The 15,917-nt window shown below is 45.4% G+C and overlaps 1 long non-coding RNA gene across 1 annotated transcript; it reads right to left on the bottom strand.

The window, feature by feature from the left end:
- Positions 1 to 2,401: 2,401 nt before the first annotated feature.
- LOC138367037 (uncharacterized) lies at positions 2,402 to 3,331 on the bottom strand. Its single transcript, XR_011229302.1, has 3 exons — positions 2,968 to 3,331; positions 2,743 to 2,820; positions 2,402 to 2,616 (listed from the first exon to the last, which is right to left on the bottom strand). It is a non-coding gene; the product is annotated as an uncharacterized lncRNA (long non-coding RNA).
- Between the last annotated feature and the right edge of the window lie 12,586 nt (positions 3,332 to 15,917).

Here is a 15,917-nt window from a genome sequence, read left to right as displayed (position 1 = left end):
TCCCACTATCAATATGATCCTTGGCTATTCTTCCTAGCGAGCCGTTGAGAAGGGCTAAACTATCCAAAAATCTTAAGTTGTTCACATCAACTTTCATAAATTTAAATCCATCCTTGGCTAATATATCTATTTCACTTCCTGGTCTATCTCTCATCTCGTTTAGGATTTCTCCTAAATCATAGGAAGCGTTGTGTGAAAATGTGTATAGGAACTTGTATGAATTTATACATTGCAAATTACATCTATCACAGTACGCTGCTTGATAATTGTGGAATCTTACTGTGTGTTCGTGATGACGGACTTTGATTACATCTTCTCCGTTAAAAGGTGCATCACAGAGTTCACAGGTTGTTTTTGTCTCAAATATTGCCTGTTGCTGCTGTGACATGTGAAGTTCATAGGATGCTAACCCCTTCTTGATTCTAGCCCATGACGCTTCTAGCGTGGTTATAAAGTGATTGACCGCATCTTTACCCAAATAAGTATTTTTCTCAACAATATTCTTCTGTCTGTCAATGATGATGTACGCATACGCCACTGCATTGTGACGTGTTTCTATCATTCCCTTAGGGTTCGAGCGGTCTAACATGCACTCAAAGTCATAAAAGCACATGTGACTAGGACCATATCCCCGTCCATAGTTACGGAAAGTAATCTTCCTCTCTGGTGGGTAGAATTTGAGAGTCTGATGTACTTTGCATGTACTTTCATGACTCTGCATGCTATCTGCTGGGAGTGATATCAAACAACAATGACAGAAGCTGTGATGACTCGGGATGCGATCTGGATTGCTGCGCATATTACGTACATATTGGTTAAAATCCTTAATTAATACTAAGTGTTGAGCTTCCAACATCAGCAGTGGTATGACATCTGTATATCCTCCTCTTCCCTTCCTAGCTAGTGTAATGTAGTGTCGTTGTTGTCGTCTAGCATTTTCATCTCTTTCTAGTGAATAGATGAATATACTGACTTTATTCATTTTCTCTACCTTGTGAATATCCTCGAATGTTACTGCAGAATTGACATCTGCTGGCCATTTCATGTGTCTGAGACACCAACTAGCATTCACAGATCTAGCGCGAATATTACCTAGTCGCATTCCCTTAGCTAAACATTTATAAGCAGCAACACACTGCATAAGGCAAATATCAGCCTCTCCCTCTGGATTGAAAACCAACTGCTTTCCACGCACGCCTTCAGGATAGTCTACATGCGAGCCTAATCTTATCGGATGTTCAATCTGACCACAGTTAATGTAAAACCCGGTGAGTCGCTCAACCAAGACATTGGACCCTTCCTTCGCTTCCAGATACTGGCATATTTTCTCTGTCAATTCATCAGCCCAAAAATCAATAAGAGTTTCTACTTCCTCTAGAGAAATTCTTTGCCCCTCACCTCGTATGGGAAAGCCGTCGTTATTTATAGGATCCAATAGATTATCCTCACCGTCTTGTTGTACATTTAAATTTCTCACAATTAGAGTGATGTCTGGGTAAATTAGGAGGAATGGGTGTTGTGGAGAGAAGAGGGCGCGTATCTCATTAACGAAAAAATCCCTGTATGTTCGCAGATAGAGTCCTGGGGAGGTGTTAACATGTTCTGGTATGGAGAATGAAAGCCGGACATAGGCGCCGTTATAGTTGTCAATTCGATCCAGCAACTGAGGTTGAATTTCTAGCGCAGGTGGAGGAGAGGGGGAAAGAGGTGGAGGGGGTGAAGGGATAGGGCTGGGAGGGGTGGGGGGTGGTGATAACCCTCCCCCTCCGAGATGAATGGGTGAGACCGCTGGCTCAGCTACTACGCCAGACGGTGCTAACAAGTCAGAATTGACAGACGCTGGCGGGTCAAGGTCACGGTCTGCTGAGCAGATGTCTGAGTCACTGTCTGAGATGAAAATGGTACGATTCTCACCACTGCTGCTGATGCTGCTGCTGCTGCTGTCATAGCTGTCGCTGTTTGATTGGGGTATGGGGCTGAGGGAGGAACGGGGGGTTGAGTGGGCGGGTGAACGAGTCCTCCTCCCCTCCCTGTGAGAGCCGGAAGTGGCTACTGCCCGCCCTGCTGTGTCACTCTCACTGCCACTGCTGCTGCAGCTGTCGCTGGATGCCAAATCTATGCACAGCGGTGTGTCGTCTGTAAAAAAAAGAAAACATATTATCTCTAGAAAGAATGAACCATATATATCTCTAGAAAGAATGAATGAATGCATGATATATATATATATATATATATATATATATATATATATATATATATATATATATATATATATATATATATATATATATATATATATAATATTATGAGGCTAGGGAACAGACTAGTGTGGATTAATATGTTTAGGAAATAGACTGAAATCAGACAGTAATAATAACTTACTTATGTCCTGGTGAAGGGGTTGAGCAGGTGAGTGTGTATGAATTCGTAACATCGTGTTAACAGGGGGCGATACGGTCTCGTAGCCCCCCATCTGTCGGGGTGGCTGACCTTGATGAAGGGGCGGGGGGTGGCCGCGAGTGAGATGAGCACTCCTTAGCTCAGTGTGTGAGGAATGGGGTATAGGCTCGATGACGTCGATCTGTTCCCTCCGTCGATTGAGGTATGGATTATAACCTGAAATGGAACAAATGATATTCAGCACGGGTGAATGGGGAAAAATATGTTTATTATTATGCATGTGTGTTCGCTTGCAAGTGGATGAAATACAGATACGAGAAGTGTATTTTATATGCTACCTACGTTTATGTGAAGTTTCATTCCGGCGATGACCTCCTCGCGGGGCGGGTGAGCAATATGGACACTTCACGGTTTTGTAAACTGAAATTGGAAAGAACATATTTAACTGTGTGGAATGTAATAGCTCGAATGAGAAAATATTCTCACACTATAGTAGTTTACACGCGATATTTCACCTGTGGATGACATAAAATGAACTGTGGAATATTAAATAAGAATAACACTCACGGTTATCACAGAAAATCTGCTGACATCGCTTGCATTTGATGTCGTAATGTCCTAGGGGCGGTTTTTCACAGCTAGCGCATTGCAGTCGACACACTTGATTCGGTGATGGAATATAAAACACTCCGCATTTCATGCATGCTGTAGAGCTTCGCCTTTCCATGACATGGAGCTGTATGACGCGTGTGTAGCGGATGAAGTCTCGCAGGGAACTGGCGGGGCGTTTGTGTGTGAGGGGAGTGAAACGACCTGGGTCAAATGAGAAGTGATTGATGGGTGACAGGTGAGGGTCTGTCTGTCTGTCGGCAGGAGTAAGTACCTCGCGCCTCCTTACCGGAATCCACAGTGTATGGGAAGTCGTCGTGGGACGAACATCAACACTCTTCTAAAGACAACGAAAACCTTTTAGACAAATGGCCCCCAGTTCCGCAGGAGAGTGCTCTCTCACCCCTCAACACTTGCGACTTCCTGTAGGGGGGCTAATGGTATGTCTAACCACATAACGGCCCAGAGCACTCTCTCCAGACGAAGGGGAAGCTCCATAACAGACTGTGTTGCCTTCTCCTCTACACACTAACTCACGATCAACTCTTTTACTCCTTCCTCCATCTTCCTTCTATTTTCTTACTCTATCACTTGCTAAACACACATATTCATTTCTCTCATTCCTCTTACTCCACCACTTACTCTCACACAACAAGAACTCCAATATTTCCTGACCACTTACCTTAACCCCTGAGGACTGGAGCGACGCGCTCCAATTACCTCCGACACGCGCCATAACTTCCGGGAAATTCCCCGAAAAAAACTTGAGGACTACGGCGACGCGCACCACCTGGCACTCATCAACAGTACCTCCACTCTTTCCTGTCCACATACCCAAACACCCGACGCTCACACGCGTCCGAAACGCGCCAAAACTTCCGGGAAATTCCCCAAAACCCCTGAGGACTACGACGACGCGCGCGGCACCTGTCGGCTGGCACTCACCTGAAGGGGAGTGCCACCTGGCAGGTGCCGCGCGCGTCGCCGTAGTCCTCAACCACACTACTCAACTGCTAGTGCTGCTGATGGCATTCATATTTGGACAGTCCCTGTGGATCAGTGGCAAGGCACTCATCTCGCGCTTCTCAAGCGATTTCGCCTTGGTTCATATCCTGTCTAGCCGGGAAGAGCGGATTGACTAGGCACCAATCCTTAACAGAACGATTCTCTTCACGAAGCAGTGAGTAGGTACCTGGTTGTTAAACGGTTTGTCGGGTTGTGTTCCAGAAAAAAATAACAATGAGTTTGTGTGTACTCACCTAGTTGTACTCACCTTATTGTGATTGCGGGGGTTGAGATCTGGCTCTTTGGTCCCGCCTCACAACCGTCAATCAACAGGTGTACAGGTTGGAGCCTATTGGGCTCTATCATATCTACACTTGAAATTGTGCATGGAGTCAGCCTCCACCACATCACTTCCTAATGCATTCCATTTGTCAACCACTCTGACACTAAAAAAAGTTCTTTCTAATAACTCTGTGGCTCATTTGGGCACTCAGTTTCCACCTGTGTCCCCTAGTGCGTGTGCCCTTAAGTTAAATAGCCTGTCTTTAACTACCCTATCAATTCCCTTGAGAATCTTTAATGTGGTGATCATGTGCCCCCTAACTCTTCTGTCTTCCAATGAAGTGAGTCTTGATTCCCGTAGTCGCTCCTCGTAGCTCATACCTTTTACCTCGGGTACTAGTGTGGTGGCAAACCTTTGAATCTTTTCCAGTTTAGTCTTATGCTTGACTACATATGGACCCGATGCTGGAGCTGCATACTCTAGGATTGGTCTGACATATTTGGTATATAATGTTCTGAAAGATTCCTTTCAGTGAGTGTGTGTGTGTGTGTGGTTTTGTGTGTGTGCGCGCGCGCAAGAATGTCGCACTTTGAAATATGTACCTATGATTATTAAAGTATACCATTCGAGACAAAAATTGTATACCTATTTATTAGTCCATTCTCTTTCTCTGCCTGCCTGCCTACTAAAACTTGTCCACTCAATATGATGTTGAATATCTATCCCCAATGGTCCTTTACCGTTAATTAAAACATTATTAAGCAAATAAAGTCAACTACAAATCTCTACACCTTTTTAAGTACGTATTTTCCTTCTAACATGAATCACTATAACTCATATACTTACATCAGTTCGAAACACTTTTCTTATTCCTTCATGAACACCTTTCCATATATAACCTATCTCTAAAAATTATTATCTTAATCACTAAACTGGCAACCCCATGCCATTCAGTCCCCCCACCCCTCATTCCCCCCTCTGCTGCTCCCTCGGCCCCCCCTACCAACATCCTACCCCACAACCGAGGCCCAAACATAACTACCCTCACCAAAGACCACCCTCCTCCCCCCCCCACCCCCCGCCCAATGCCCACCAGAGAAAATGGCCGCCACAACGCTAAACTTACCCAGCCAAACCGTTCGTTCGCCTATGTACTATTTATTGTTGAAAAAAACTAGAGAATAAAACAAACCGGATTTTCCTTCCCTAGTAAAATATTATATATATATATATATATATATATATATATATATATATATATATATATATAAAACGAGGCCTAAATTAGCACATATTAGGTATTGGATTGCTTGATTCACAAACTCATTTAGACACACACCACACTAAATATTATTTAATACATACCTTTAAACACACACACACACACACACACACACACACACACACACACACACACACACACACACACACACACACACACACACACACACACACACATATACACACACACACACACACACACACACACACACACACACTCACACACAAACACACACACACAAACACACACACATTTCAGCTCTGGAGAGAGTCACACGTTGTGTCCGTAGGGTCCGCGAATAACATCAATTATCTCGAGACATTGAAGGGTCACCGAGACAAGAAACATAGTTTTTTGTCACAGAAGTGTACGCAAACGCAGTGATCAAGTGTATAGTGAGCTCCTACAGCGGTAGAGCAATTAAGAAACAAAAATAAGGCCGAGTGGCAAGATCAGTGTGTACCGTTGGGTCAGCCTAGCCACCCAGCCTAGCAGGACCTACGTTTTGTTTTGCTGAGTAATGTGTTGTGAAGCGGTTTGTAGCATACTTAGTGATTGATCCCCCGAAGTGTGTGCACCGTTTAGGATCGTATGCTAAGTGCACATAGTGGCTGACGACCAGTGAGGAAGATAGGAACGAATGTTACCAGGAGCACGTGGAGACAACAGTAGCACGTGGAGACAACATTGATACCAGAGAGAGGAGAGGGCAAGCGACCAACCCCGTCATAAGGACATCTCTTCAAACTCACCTAGGCGTGCTTGCTCGGGGTGAGCTGACGGTAGGTACCCCTCTCTAGGTCATCAATAAGGTGTACAGAGTGACTTAAAATACCTAATTTAAAGTAGGTCTCAATATCTCAAATATACAACTCCGTGGCTCACTTGGGTGGTACTTGGGTGGGGCTTGACACATGATACCCTGGTGACCGCTCACCATCTCACCCCACACCTTCCCACGCCTTACACTGCCCCAAGACACCCCCCTACCCCTCCCCCTATACACAAACACCCCCGCACCCAACACACACACACACACACACACACACACGCACACGCACACGCGCACACACGCACACGCACACGCACACACACGCACACGCACACGCACACACGCACACGCACGCACACAAAGACACACACGGACACACACACACGCACACACACACACGCACACGCACGCACACAAAGACACACACGGACACACACACACGCACACACACACGCACATACAGACACACACACAGACACACACACACACACACACACACACACACACACACACAGGTCAAGCGGGATGGTAAGACAACAGAATGAAGCTGGAGGAGAGGGACTGGACGAGTCATTCATGGAGATGATTGCTAAGGCATGGAAGGAAGTCAGTGGGGAATTGAAGGACCTGAGGGAAACTATATGTAAGCTGCAGATAGAACTAAGTGCAGCACAAGAGGAGATAAAAAAGCCTAAAAACAGGCCCTCCTCAGACTCTGGCCCAGGGGACCAACCCCCAGGTGCCAGGAGATGTAGCTATGGCAGGGACCCCTACAATTGGCCCAACCTTTGCTGAAATGCTCAAGAGCCCAGGAGCAATGTCCACAGTCAAGGATGTTGTAATGAAAGCAGTAACCTCACAGGAGGCAGCTAGATGCACAAGCCAGCTAATGGAAAGGAAAAGAGCTGTAGTAGTGGTAGGTGTGAAGGAACAAGAGGGCTCCACAAGGGAGGAAACGAGGACTAAAGACAAAGCTGCAGTGGCAGGGATATTAAAGGAGATAGGAATGGAAGGGGCTGAACGAGACATAGAACAGTTTTTCCGGATTGGCCAGTACAACAGAGACAAAAAAAGATTGATCAAGGTAGTATTCAAGAGCGAGGACATCAAAGAGGACATTCTAGTAAGGAAGAACAAACTGAGGCATGCAAGGAACTACAAAGAGGTATATGTTCAGAGGGACATGACCAGAGACGAGATAGTAAGGGTAGCAGATGCAAGGAAAAGGCGCAAGGAGAGGGAAGAGAGCCAGGGAACCTCAGCCTCCAACCCAGCAATCCCAGAGGGGAGTGGGGAACCCCAATCCAGCAACCCAGGAACCCCAGGGGGGGAATGCAACACCCCAGTCCACCACCCAATAGGGCCCTCTCTACCCCCCAGCACAAACCCTTCCTTGCCCCTGCATAATGCCCATCATGAAACCCAAATCCTCCCCCTCCCCTTACCCCAAATAGCCCCTGCTTTCCCAACCCCTGGTCTTCTCCCTGCCCCAAGCAGGCCTGAGCAAGACCAAAGCCCTCTATCCCCCACTCCACCTCCCTCCAAACCCCTGTCAACTACACCGCAGGAGGGCGTGCCCTCTCCCCAAGCAATCCCTGCTCCCTCACCCCCAGGACTTCTTCCTGACCCAAGCAGGCCTGAGGAAGACCTAAGCCCTCCACCCCCCACCCCACCTCCCCCTGAACCCCTGGCAACTACCTCACAGGAGGAGGAGCCTACCCAAGTAGCAAGGACCATAGAACAACCTCCTACACTTGTAGGGAGTGTGGGTGAAATTGGATATAAGAAAGTGAGCTTCAAGGTAATGTACTCAAACATTGATGGGATTACCAATAAAGCAAGTGAACTGGCAGAAAGGGTGCAAGAAGAAAACCCTGATGTAATAGGACTAACAGAAACAAAATTGTCAGGAGTCATAACAGATGCTGTGTTTCCAAAGGACTACTATATAGTAAGGAAAGAGAGGGAAGGGAGAGGAGGTGGAGGAGTGGCCCTGCTGATAAGGAAGGACTGGAGTTTTGATGAGATGGAAATTCCGGGCTGTGACGGATTCAGAGATTACATAACAGGAACTATAACAATGGGTGGACCTAAGATAATAGTGACAGTCATTTACAACCCTCCCCTAAATGACAGAAGACCTAGACAGGAGTTTGATAGGAACAACATGGCAACTATTAATATAATAGAGAGAGCAGCTTCAGTTGCCTGCAGGAATGGCTCAAGACTCTTAATCATGGGTGATTTCAACCATGGAAAGATAGACTGGGAGAATGGGGACCCACATGGTGGTGCAGATACGTGGCGAGCTAAACTCTTGGAAGTGGCAACAAGGAATTTTCTGAGCCAGCATGTCAAGGAACCCACAAGAATGAGAGGCAATGATGAACCAGCTAGACTCGACTTAATATTCACCCTAAATGAGTCAGAAATAAGGGAAGTCAAAGTTGAAGCCCCCATAGGAATGAGTGACCACAGTGTACTGACCTTTGAGTACTTGGTGGAGGTAGGGATAACCTATCCAAGGATGGGAGTGGAGGGGAAAAGACTGAATTACCGAAGAGGAAAATATGACGAGATGAGGAACTTCCTAATGGGAATACCATGGGAAACAGAACTTAGAGACAAGAATGTGCAGGTCATGATGGATATTGTCACCCAAAAGTGCCAGGAAGCTGCAGACAGGTTTATCCCCGTCCAAAAGGAGAAAAACGAAAAACAACAGAAAAACCCATGGTTCAACCAGGAATGTAAGGTAGCGAAACAACTGAGTAAAAGAACATGGAGAAACTACAGAAATAACAGAACACCAGAGAGCAGGGAGAGGTACCAGAGGGCCAGAAATGAGTACATCAGAGTGAGGAGGGAAGCAGAGAGACAGTTTGAAAATGACATCGCGAGTAAAGCCAAGACCCAACCAAAGCTGCTCCACAGCCATATCAGGAGGAAAACAGCAATGAAGGAACAAGTGATGAAGCTGCGGAAAGGGGAGAACAGATACACAGAGAATGACAAGGAGGTGTGTGAAGAACTCAACAAGAGATTCCAGGAGGTCTTCACAATAGAACAAGGAGAAGCCCCTGCACTAAATGAGGAGGCGGCAACCTTGGAGGAATTTGACCTCACCAGTGATGAGGTCAAAAGGTGTCTGCTGGAGCTAGATGTGACAAAGGCTGTTGGGCCTGATAGAATCTCACCATGGATACTAAAGGAAGGTGCAGAAGCACTAAGTGTGCCACTCTCTATGGTGTATAACAGGTCACTGGAAACAGGAGACTTACCAGAAAGTTGGAAGACAGCTAACGTGGTCCCAATATACAAAAAGGGTGACAGGCAAGAGGCACTGAATTACAGGCCAGTTTCCTTAACTTGTATACCATGCAAGGTGCTGGAGAAGATCGTGAGGAAAAGGCTCGTAGAGCATCTGGAGGGAAATAACTTTGTAACGCACCACCAACATGGGTTCAGAGATGGTAAATCGTGCCTCACAGGGTTAATAGAATTTTATGACCAGGCAACGAAAATTAGGCAGGAAAGAGAAGGGTGGGCCGACTGCATTTTCCTGGATTGCCAAAAAGCCTTCGACACAGTACCCCATAAAAGGCTGTTAAAAAAGTTGGAGCAACAGGCAGGAGTAAAAGGGAAGGTGCTCCAGTGGATAAGGGAGTACTTAAGCAACAGGAAACAGCGAGTAACGATGAGGGGGAAGACATCAGAGTGGCGAGATGTCACCAGCGGAGTCCCACAGGGCTCAGTACTTGGACCCATCCTGTTTCTAATATATGTGAACGATCTTCCAGAGGGTATAGACTCATTCCTCTCGATGTTTGCTGATGATGCAAAAATTATGAGAAGAATCAAGACGGATGAAGATAGGCAGAGACTACAGGATGACCTGGATAAACTGGAGGAATGGTCTAGAAAATGGCTGCTGAAGTTCAACTCTGGAAAGTGTAAGGTGATGAAATTAGGCGAAGGGAGCAGGAGGCTGAACACAAGGTATCATCTGGGAGGGGAAATCCTGCAAGAATCAAATAGAGAGAAGGATCTGGGGGTTGATATCACACCGAACCTGTCCCCAGAGGCCCACATCAAAAGAATATCATCAGCGGCATATGCTAGACTGGCCAACATAAGAACTGCCTTCAGAAACTTGTGTAAGGAATCTTTCAGAACCCTGTATACCACTTATGTAAGACCAATCCTGGAGTATGCAGCTCCAGCCTGGAGTCCATACCTAGTTAAACACAAGACAAAGTTAGAGAAGATTCAGCGGTATGCCACCAGGCTCGTCCCGGAACTGAGAGGATTGAGCTACGAGGAAAGGCTAAAGGAGCTGAACCTCACATCCCTGGAAAACAGAAGAGTAAGGGGAGACATGATAACCACCTACAAAATTCTCAGGGGAATTGACAGGGTGGACAAAGACAAACTCTTCAGCACGGGTGGGACACGAACAAGGGGACACAGGTGGAAACTTAGTACCCAGATGAGCCACAGAGACGTTAGAAAGAATTTTTTCAGTGTCAGAGTAGTTAATAAATGGAATGCACTAGGAAGTGATGTGGTGGAGGCTGACTCCATACACAGTTTCAAATGTAGGTATGATAGAGCCCAGTTGGCTCAGGAATCTGTACACCAGTTGATTGACAGTTGAGAGGCGGGACCAAAGAGCCAAAGCTCAACCCCCGCAAGCACAATTAGGTGAGAACAATTAGGTGAGTACACACACACAAACACACACACACACACACACACACGCCAGTTTGCCTAAATTCTCCAATATTCGTTCATGAAACCGCGTCACTGGACTGCAACCTCATCGAATAAGCTGTCATGTATTTCTAACTCTCAACACAAACTCACAACTTCACACGTCAATCATTGCAAATGTTGATAAATAGACACTGACTAACCTTACTACGAGATATAAATACAAGTGCCAAATTTTATTCAAAAGGCAACTCCAGCGTGGCCTAGTCGGATAGAACATGTTCTTAATCCGAATAGACCTGCGTTCGAGCCTGTCGGAATGGTTGCAAGTACAGGGCACAGATTTCTCTGTGTGTCCCCTCCTGTAGGAGCATCAGTTTCGATTGATTCTCTGGATAGCCGAAGATTGATTGACTGACCCCGTGGAATGTGGGGAAGGGTTGAAGTCCGGGGGCCCACCAATGGATACCTGGATCCACTGACCTCGGGCAGGTCTTTCAATCCACCTGGATTTCGGGTGGGGAGAAGGGAGGCAATTTGGGTCGACACAAATAGCTTCCTGGACCCAAAACCCTAAAGACACCCGGGCAATCAAGACGCACACGGCCTCAGAAGAAACACGAACTCAAGACACACACGGACTCAAGACACACACGGACTCAAGACACACACGGACTCAAGACACACACGGACTCAAGACACACACGGACTCAAGACACACACGGACTCAAGACACACACGGACTCAAGACACACACGGACTCAAGACACATACGGACTCAAGACACACACGGACTCAAGACACACATGGACGATCCCAAGGTGGAGATAAGGGAGGCAATTTGAGGGGACACAAATTGCATCCTGGACTCAAAACCCCAGGGACACGGACACGGACACGGACACTCATAGACTCTGACACGGACACATACGGAATCAATACACACTCACACGGAATCAAGACACACACGGAATCAAGACACACACGGACTCAAGACACACACGGACTCAAGACACACACGGAATCAAGACACACACGGACTCAAGACACACGCGGTCTCAAAACACACACGGACTCAAGACACACGGAATCAAGACTCACACGGAATCAAGACTCACACGGACTCAAGACACACACGGACTCAAGACACACACGGACTCAAGACACACACGGACTCAAGACACACACGGACTCAAGACACACACGGACTCAAAACACACACGGACTCAAGACACACACGGACTCAAGACACACACGGACTCAAGACACACACGGACTCAAGACACACACGGACTCAAGACACTCACGGACTCAAGACACACACGGACTCAAGACACACACGGACTCAAGACACACACGGACTCAAGACACACACGGACTCAAGACACACCCGGATTCAAGACACACTTGGACACTGACACGATCCCAAGGTGGAGATAACGGAGGCAATTTGAGGGAACACAAATGGCCTCCTGGACTCAAAACCCAAGGGACACGGACACGGACACTGACACTCATAGACTATGACGGAATCAAGACTCACACGGAATCATGACACACACGGAATCAAGACACACACGGAATCAAGACTCACACGGAATCAAGACTCACACGGAATCAAGACTCACACGGAATCAAGACTCACACGGAATCAAGACTCACACGGAATCAAGACTCACACGGAATCAAGACTCACACGGAATCAAGACATAACACGGAATCAAGACTCACACGGAATCAAGACATAACACGGAATCAAGACATAACACGGAATCAAGACTCACACGGAATCAAGACATAACACGGAATCAAGACATAACACGGAATCAAGACATAACACGGAATCAAGACATAACACGGAATCAAGACATAACACGGAATCAAGACTCACACGGAATCAAGACATAACACGGAATCGACATAACACGGAATCAAGACACGCACGGAATCAAGACATCAAGATAAATATATTTAATCAAGATAATCAAGATAATCAAGATAATCGGAATTAAGATAAATATATTTATCAAATAGATAAATAGATCAAGACATAACACGGAATCAAGACACGCACGGAATGTACGGAATCAAGACACATAGGAATCAAGACACACGCACAGAGATAAAACATTTTTATTAAATTTTTTAAAAATTTTAAATTTTAAACATCAAATTTTATTAAAATTTTAATAAAAAATTTGTTTTTAAATTTAAAATTTTTAATAAAATTTTAAACATCAAAGGAATGTGTTGCTTCTTGTTTGTCAATAAACTGTTTTAAATTTGTTAACGTGAGAACTGCCAGAAGGTCCAGAGAATCCAGAGAATCTATGGAAAGTAATGCTGCTACAGGAGAGGGATCTGTGCCCTGTAATTGCAATCGTTTCGACAAGCTCGAACGCAGCCTGATCATCAAGATTAAGAACACGGCCTATCCGACTAGGCCGAGTAGACTCTAGTCTTGTTACTAGTTCAAAGTAAGTACATTTCTAACTTGTATAAAGAAGAAGTAACCTTTTTTTCAACCTATGGGAGACAAATCATTGAATATGCAGCCCCAGCCTGGTTTCCAACAGAGCTGAGAGTTATGAGTTACATAACTTCTGGAAAAACTACTTGAGCAATTGAGATGGTTGAGAGGTGGGACCAAAGATCTGAAGGTCAAACCTAGCAAACACAACTAGGTGAATACAACTAGGTGAGAACAAACTTACAAACACCCACAGTTGTAGATGCAAACTCCATTCATAATTTTAAAAGTTGATATGACAGAGAAATAGACCAGGAATCATTGCTTTAAACAACCAGCGGCTATAATGCCAACGTTCAAAAACTGTTGCTCGGTCCTGTAAGTAGAAATAGGTGAGTACACAGAGATATGAAACATGTATGTGTTCCTTCTAGACTAACAATCGGGGATTCCTGGATCGAAACCCGGACAGGCAGGAATGAAATTAAGGTGGCGTTTCCTATCACCTAATGCCTCTTTTCTCCGAGCAGTAAACAGGTATCCAGGAGTTGTGAGCTTCTTGTAGGATTGCATCCTGGTGAGGGTTAGGTCAGGGTCAGTTTAGGTGTTTGATCTTGCGAGGTGGGTGTTGGTTAGGTTAGGTTAGGATAGATAGGTTAAGTTTGGTTAGGCTAGTTAGGTTAGGATAGTTAGGTTAGTTAGGTTAGGTTAAGTTAGGTTAGAATAGTTAGGTTAGGTTTGGTTAGGTTAGTTTAGGTTTGGTTTAGTTAGATTAGGTTAGGTTAGGTTTAAGTGTAGGTTAGGTTAGGTTTAGATTAGGTTAGGTTAGATTAGGTTTGGCTATAGACTGTGGTAGGTCAAGGATTGTGGTTAGGGAAGGGTATAGGTTAGGCTTGGTTAGGTTAGGAAATAGGCCAGGAGTTATTGCTATAAAAAAACGACGGCTTAAAAGGCAGACTCTAAGATTAATGCTCGATCCTCCTGACACAAATAGGTGAGTACACATAAATATATAACATGAATGATGTGTTCCTTCTCGACTCACAATATGGGATTCCAGGGTTCGAATCGCGGTCGGGCAGGGCTGTAATTGTTCGTAGCGTTTCCTATCACCTAATGCACCAATTCACCTAGCAGTAAATAGGTATCCAGGAGTTGGTGACCCACTGGCATCCTGGTGAATGAGGGTTAGTTTGACCTTGTGAGGTGGCGTTTTCGAGACCACTATACAAACCTAACATGCATATATATAGACTGCCTGTCTCCCGACTTAAAGAAGTTATAAGTACTGTCAATGAAGCCTAAGAGAGCATAATCCAAGGCCTAAGAGTAGTCATTCGTTCTTTGAAGAGGATTGTTTAGGTTCTTTAAATACCAGCGTTTGGCATTTATGAGCAATTTGTGCGAGATCAATGGCATCCAAACATTTCCATATTGGTGCAAAAGTCCACTTTTGGTTTGTTTGTTTGACTAAATAGTTGCTATAAGTATTATCATTAATGGACAATTGGCTGGTATGTGTGAGTATCCTCCGCCACAGTTACCATTATCATCACTCACTGACAAGTTATTGGTTACCACTTGTATACAATAACAACGGCCATACTACCACTTAAAGGACACTGCTTCTCGTTCCATTAGCCAAGTTAAGCAACTTTCAATTTGGTTAGTAATTGGATGGGTAACCTGCCTGGTAACACCAACTGCTAGTGCTGCTGATGGCATTCATATTTGGACAGTCCCTGTGGATCAGTGGCAAGGCACTCATCTCGCGCTTCTCAAGCGATTTCGCCTTGGTTCATATCCTGTCTAGCCGGGAAGAGCGGATTGACTAGGCACCAATCCTTAACTGAACGATTCTCTTCACGAAGCAGTGAGTAGGTACCTGGTTGTTAAACGGTTTGTCGGGTTGTGTTCCAGAAAAAAATAACAATGAGTTTGTGTGTACTCACCTAATTGTACTCACCTTATTGTGATTGCGGGGGTTGAGATCTGGCTCTTTGGTCCCGCCTCACAACCGTCAATCAACAGGTGTACAGGTTGGAGCCTATTGGGCTCTATCATATCTACACTTGAAATTGTGCATGGAGTCAGCCTCCACCACATCACTTCCTAATGCATTCCATTTGTCAACCACTCTGACACTAAAAAAAGTTCTTTCTAATAACTCTGTGGCTCATTTGGGCACTCAGTTTCCACCTGTGTCCCTTAGTGCGTGTGCCCTTATGTTAAATAGCCTGTCTTTATCTACCCTATCAATTCCCTTGAGAATCTTTAATGTGGTGATCATGTGCCCCCTAACTCTTCTGTCTTCCAACGAAGTGAGGCTTGATTCCCGTAGTCGCTCCTCGTAGCTCATACCTTTTACCTCGGGTACTAGTGT

This window comes from Procambarus clarkii, chromosome 2 (genome assembly GCF_040958095.1).
Source record: "Procambarus clarkii isolate CNS0578487 chromosome 2, FALCON_Pclarkii_2.0, whole genome shotgun sequence".
Classification (NCBI taxonomy): Eukaryota; Metazoa; Arthropoda; class Malacostraca; order Decapoda; family Cambaridae; genus Procambarus; species Procambarus clarkii.
The sequence above is the reverse complement of the archived record's forward strand: the minus strand, read 5'-3'. Positions and strand labels throughout refer to the sequence as shown.